Source organism: Phodopus roborovskii, unplaced genomic scaffold, assembly GCF_943737965.1.
Source record: "Phodopus roborovskii unplaced genomic scaffold, PHOROB, whole genome shotgun sequence".
Classification (NCBI taxonomy): Eukaryota; Metazoa; Chordata; class Mammalia; order Rodentia; family Cricetidae; genus Phodopus; species Phodopus roborovskii.
In genome coordinates this window covers 593,879-599,878 of record NW_026125545.1, presented here as the reverse complement: position 1 = coordinate 599,878, position 6,000 = coordinate 593,879, and the positions used below count along the sequence as shown (strand labels likewise).

Genomic DNA, 6,000 nt, shown 5'->3' with positions numbered 1-6,000 from the left:
TACCGCTAAGAAAATAATCAAGGTAAGAGAATTCTACCAAAGATTTGTGGTTCCTTGTATAAATGAAAGTGAGCTCTTCTCTACAGCGATGTATCATGAACTTGCCAACATCTAAGCTCGGGAGGCATGATGTTTTCTTCAGACTTAAAAAGTCAAGGGTAGGCAAGGATCTAAAATTTCTATTACATCAAAAATTGTTTTACAACTTTCCAAAGAACATGGGGAAGAATGAGTGCAATTCTCAAAATGATATGCTGCCAAAAATACACGTCTGAGTCCTTGGAAGTACGTGGGTAATATAAAGAGGACCAGACATTTTCCACCTCACAGCCAGCTCAGGACAAGAGATAGCAACCTGGGCACAACTATAAAGCCCTCAAGCATGGTTGGAAATTGTGTGTGGGTGTTCACAACTATCTCCCACAAATAGAACCCTTCTCTATTTGGCTTCTTTGATTGTTTGTTGGTTTGTTTTGCTTTGTATTACCTCTTCACATTCTAAGCATGTGGATTTCAGTTCCATTTTTCAAATCCTACCCATTCTTAAATTTTTTTATTCTCTTTGTAGACCTAATGATTTCCACTACCATATCATACACTTTTTGGGCCATTAGGATCATAATAACCCCTTCTCTCCCAAAACAATGGTCCTGTTGGAGAAATTAATACCCAACCTAAGAGGGACCAGCCAAGTTCTCTAAATCAGTTTCTAAAGGTGATTTTTGTGTTCACCAAAATTTGGAAAGCAACTCAACATTGTAGTTTATATACAGAGTTTTACTAATATGAAAAGTGGATGATTAGGCATGTTGGAAAAATGATTGATTATCCAACATAGAAGACACGGAACATTGGGAGGAAAGACTTTTTTTCTGCAACATGATGTCTAAACTCAAGCATGAAAGGGAATTACCCCAATTTGAGGAGTGAAAAAGGTAGACATTAGGTACAAAGAGAAATATCCCATGGATAAATAGTCCTTGAAAACCCTCAAACTGTAATAAGTGGTGAAGTACTTACCTAGCATGTACAAGCCAGTACTACAAATCTAAAAATAAAAAAAAAAATACTAAAGAAATATAAATAGATGAGGGGAAAAGAGGAAATTTAAAAAAAAGAAAAAGGAAAAGAAAAAGAAAATGAAAAAGAAAAGGGGATTTAAAAATCAAGTACTCTTCCAAGGGCAGAATTGTTCAGTGTGGATGGGGCTTGGAGTACAGATGAGCAATAGAGAGGTACACAGGAGAGTAGGCAGGAGGCCGAGGGAAAGGCCCAAGAGGTTGTCACTGGTTTGGGAGCATTAACTCCTGAAGGATTTCTCAGATGATTCCCTCTCCCAATCACCATTGCTCCAGCCACTTTTGAGAGAACTTAGAAGGTTCTAGCAACACATTTTAGTTAGAATCTTTTCCTATCACCTCTCCTAAGTTTTTCTTTCTATTTCCACCTTTGCAGACATTCTTTTCTTCCAATATGTCTATCTCATGATGTTCACATTTTTACAATACCTTGCACAGTAATTAGCTTCCTTGTCACTTTGCCCAAGATTGTCTCCTGACTATGCCATCAAAATGGCATCATCTATGCAGTGACTAAGGTTATACCATCTTGTCCTGACTCACACACAGTTTTCAGCTCTCTATCCACCCCAATAGTCATGTCTGCCTTGGCAACATATTTGAGATTTTCATGACCCTGACCATGGTCCAGATGTATTAACCAAAATAATTAAAGCTGAAATAACTGAAGAATGTATAAGTCAAAATTAATTGTAATGTTGTGTCTGAAATAACTAAACAAATGTTCTGCCTAAACAAATGTTGCAAGGTCACTCTGACCCTTGCCTAGTGTTGATGTAATTGCATTTTTTTCCATTTTAAAACACTGTACCCTGAGCTTTGGCACCAAGAAACTTTGAGGCATGAGCCTCTTCTTGGTTACTGACAAAATTAAAGTAGTCTCAAATTTTTATTTGGCTTAATTAGCATGGTGGTCTGGATTTTTCTTGCATGGATTTATTATAGTCTAATTACTATCTTGATTAAGAAATGTTCTCTAAAGTTCTCTTTCCCCTCAAATCCTGTTGCCATCTTTGTTTCCAACTCCTCAGAGCCTAGGGTCTTTATCAGCTCTTCTACCTCAGGGTGGTACCTGTGGTACCTCTTTCTTGGAATATTGACTCTTGAGTACTAACAAAGAAAATCAAACATTAGCAGGAGGATGTAGGGTGACTGCATGAGAGCAAAGCTTCTTTGTGACAACAGTTGTTATCTGAGTTTTTTAGAGCAGTCCATCCCTGGAGTAGCATGTGTATATGCCAATGTGGGTATGGTGTGCATGTGGTATGTATGCTCACACATGTATAGATGTGTGTGTGTGTGTGTGTGTGTGTGTGTGTGTGTGTGTGTGTGTCTAATCACCAAAATCACAGATCTTGCTCCAGTCTCTGACTCCTGGGTGCTGGGATACAGACATCCACCATGCTGCCCTGCTTTTCCATGGGTTCTGGGGATCCTGTCTCTGGCCTCCATGCTTGTGCTGTAAGCACTTCTGCACTAAACCAACTTTGCAGCCCTTCTTGTGATTTTGAGTTAACAATTCCCTGGTAACTGATGATGCTGAGCTTCTTTTCCTGTGCTCATTGGCCATTTGGATGTCTTCTTTGGAGAAATTCCTATGCAGATGCATTTTCTGTTTTCAAATGAGCTATGCTCAGTTTTAGTAATCTGAATGTTTTGGGGTGTATGTGTGTGCTTTCTTTTTCTTGAATCATCTACTTAAAAGTTCATCAACTTTTGTTTCTTTCGAAGATTTAAATCTTGTTTTGGTGATTTTTTTCCCATGGTCTCTGTTTTATTTCATTATTTCCTTTTATTTGTTTGGTTTAGGTTTAATTTGTGGTCTGCTTCTTAGCCAGCCTCCAAATAGAGAAGTCAGGTATTGGCTTCAGAGCTCTTTTTTTTTTAAATAAGCATCTCTACATAAACATTTTTCCTACGTGTTGTATTAGCTACATCTTAGAAATATATTGTGTTGTGTTTTAATTATCATCCATCTCAAAACATTGTCAATTCCCCCTTGAGATTTGTTTTTTGTTTGCTTGTTTGGGGTTTGTTTTGTTTCTGGCCTATTGATTACTTGGGAGTGTGTTGTTTGACTTCCTCACAATGGTAAATTTTACAAGTACCGGTCTGTTGAGTTGGGTGCTGCCAATACCCTATACCTCCAACCCCAGGGAATCTTCCATTGCTCATTTTACAGCTCCCAAGTACCTTCAAATTTGCACAAGGAATGCCTAGTCTTCAGAATTTACAAATACAAACAAGAACAAAGAAAATAGATAATTTTAGATCAAGAACTGGTGGGAGAGAGGAGAGGCTAAAGTGGGTGGTTGACCCACTTTATGATATGATTTGTTTTATGGGAATATTTAAAAATATTATCATCATAGTTCCTTTTTAAAGAGAAAGGGGACATTAGGGCAAAGTCAGTGCAGGTGGAAGCCGCTCCCTTCAGTGAGAGAACTGCCTGTGGTCCATTGTCTTCCTGCTGGTGTGTTTAAAGATCTTGAACTTCTCCACTTTCTTTGTTTCCTGGTAGACGAATCCTCCACCACCTCCTTCCTTTTTAATCTTGCCAGCATGGCTAATCACATTCAGATCAACAAAAGGAAGGACCTTAAAACCAAAAGACAGAGTGACCTGAGACAAATTTAAGTTGTTCACATTGAGGATCTGCTTGAGCGAGTGGGAGTCATAGGCTCGCATGTAGGACTTGTATGCTTCTTGTGCAGACTTATGGAGAAAGTAGTTCTTTTCAATCAGTTTTTCCAGCTGAGACTGAATATCAGAAACTTTAGACCAGGAAAAGTCAAACTTATTCAATGGAACCTTGGATTGCTTCAAATAACGAAGGAAACCCAACTCTTCAGGGCACAGGATGAGCAGGGTGTGCCCTCTTCCATTCAGGCGCCTGGCCGTTCTACCCACACGATGGATATATTCCTTGGACTCATCAGGAGGGTCATACTGAACAATCCAGTCCACTTCAGGGATGCCAGTCCTCTGGCCGCCACATCTGTGCACAGCAGTATCCCTGAATCTGCATTCAGAATTGGAAGAACAGAACGTAGTTGTTCACTTATTTTGCTTTTGCTTTCCATGGATGGCCAAGACAGGCAGGTTAGTGTAGTTCAGTAGCTCATACTAGTACTTCACGGACATACACGAGGAAAAGAAGAAAATCACTTTCTTCTTCCTGTTCTTCTTAAGGAATGTGAAGAGCAAAAGGAACCTCTTCTCAGAGGGACACATGACATATCCCTGCTCAAGCCCATCCACTGTGGCAACCTCTTTATCATCATCAACACCCACATACAATGGCTCTTTTGTCAACGCTCACATACAATGGCTCTTTTTTCAGGGAAATTCTTGCCAAGTCTTCAACCTTTCAAGTTTGTGTGGCAGAAAAGAGCATGGTTTGCCTGCGGATTGACAAAAGTTTAATAATTTGCTTTAATTCTTCTTCAAACCTGACATCCAAGATACAATCAGCCTCATCAATAACCAGACACTAGAGGTTCTTCTACATGAACCCTGGAGTATTCTGCATGTGGTCTAGGAGCCAGCCTGGGTGACCACGATGATGTCGATGCCATTGACAAGCTTCTGTTCTTCAGCAGACCTGTTACTGACACCCATGATCAGCCCATACGTGTGGACATGGTGTGTCATCTGTTCCTTAAGAATGCCAAAGGTCTGCATGGCCAATTCTCTGGTAGGAGAGAGAATCAGGACTCCTGTTCCATTCCTAGGCATGAACTTCAACTTGACAATGAGCTCGATCACCGGGATGAGGAAATCCAGGGTTTTGCCACTCCCTGTTTTCGTGGATGTCAGAAGATCCCAGCCTTCCAGAAGTGACCTGATAATTTTATGCTGGATCGCAGTCATGCGCTTGGAGTCCATTTCTTCTATAACTTTCAGAGTGTTCTCATTGACAAGGTTAGACAAGGAAGCAAATGAAGTGTCCTCAAAAGTGCCTGTCAGTCCCAGGGGCAGGCTGGGCACCTCCCTGTCATCCGGGCTTCTCCACACCACTTTCTGTTTCCTCGTGAGCCCCAGAGCTTTCTTCTGTTTTTACTTTCTTGGTGTCAGGTCCTGCATCATTTGCCATTTTCCTCTTTTTCTTCTTTTTCTTTTTTGGTTCTGAATCAGGAGATGCCATTGCTGCTGTTTCTCCATTTGTTAAAGTGGTAGGTTTTTGAGGTAATTTTTTAACTTTCGAGTTTTCCACTGTCTCTTCAGGCATGCTTCAAATCTGTGCTTCTGCCGAGCTCACGCTCACAGAATGCTTCATGGCCTCCTTAGCTTTCCTTCTTCTGTAGGCACATCTCCATTTTTGAGGTTGTGAAACGCTCGTGTCTGATGCCTCTTGCAGCTTCAGGTTCTGCTGTTGTAGCTTGACGTTCTGCTTCTCAATCTTCTTGCACAGGAGTTTCATATGTAAGTGCAACATGTTGCTGAGCCGCTCCAGCAGGCTGCACTAGTTTTGTGTGATTATAAATAGATTTCTCCCACTTCCCTTTGCAAGTTTATGGAAATTCTGTAAGAAATAGTTTCCTGACATTCAGGCTGAGTTTTCCTTTTCTCAATTTCACCATGTCCGGGATAACTTCAAACATTTCTTGTAGTACCTGCAGATGCCTATTTTACCCTCTTCTCGTTCCTCATCCAAGCCAAACATATTCAGATGCCAGCACCCAAAGGGCTCACCCTTGATGTCACATAAGTAGTTTCTACCTTTATGTCCCTGGCATTTTACTTAGAGTTTGAAGCCCAAAATAATACCTTTTTTAAAAACTGTAGACACTTTCTTTCCATCACCAACCACAGGTGGCTTCGAGCCTCGATGCTTTCCAAGTGCTGAGCTGCTGGCCAGTTGGGTGTCTGTCATTTGGATCAGACCCTCACAAGAGTCAGAAATAAGCAAGTTCTTTCC

At 40.7% G+C, this 6,000-nt stretch overlaps 1 pseudogene; it reads right to left on the bottom strand.

Annotated features, from left to right (window-relative positions):
* Positions 1 to 3,512: 3,512 nt before the first annotated feature.
* On the bottom strand, positions 3,513 to 5,517 carry LOC127216407 (ATP-dependent RNA helicase DDX18-like; annotated as a pseudogene).
* Positions 5,518 to 6,000: the final 483 nt, after the last annotated feature.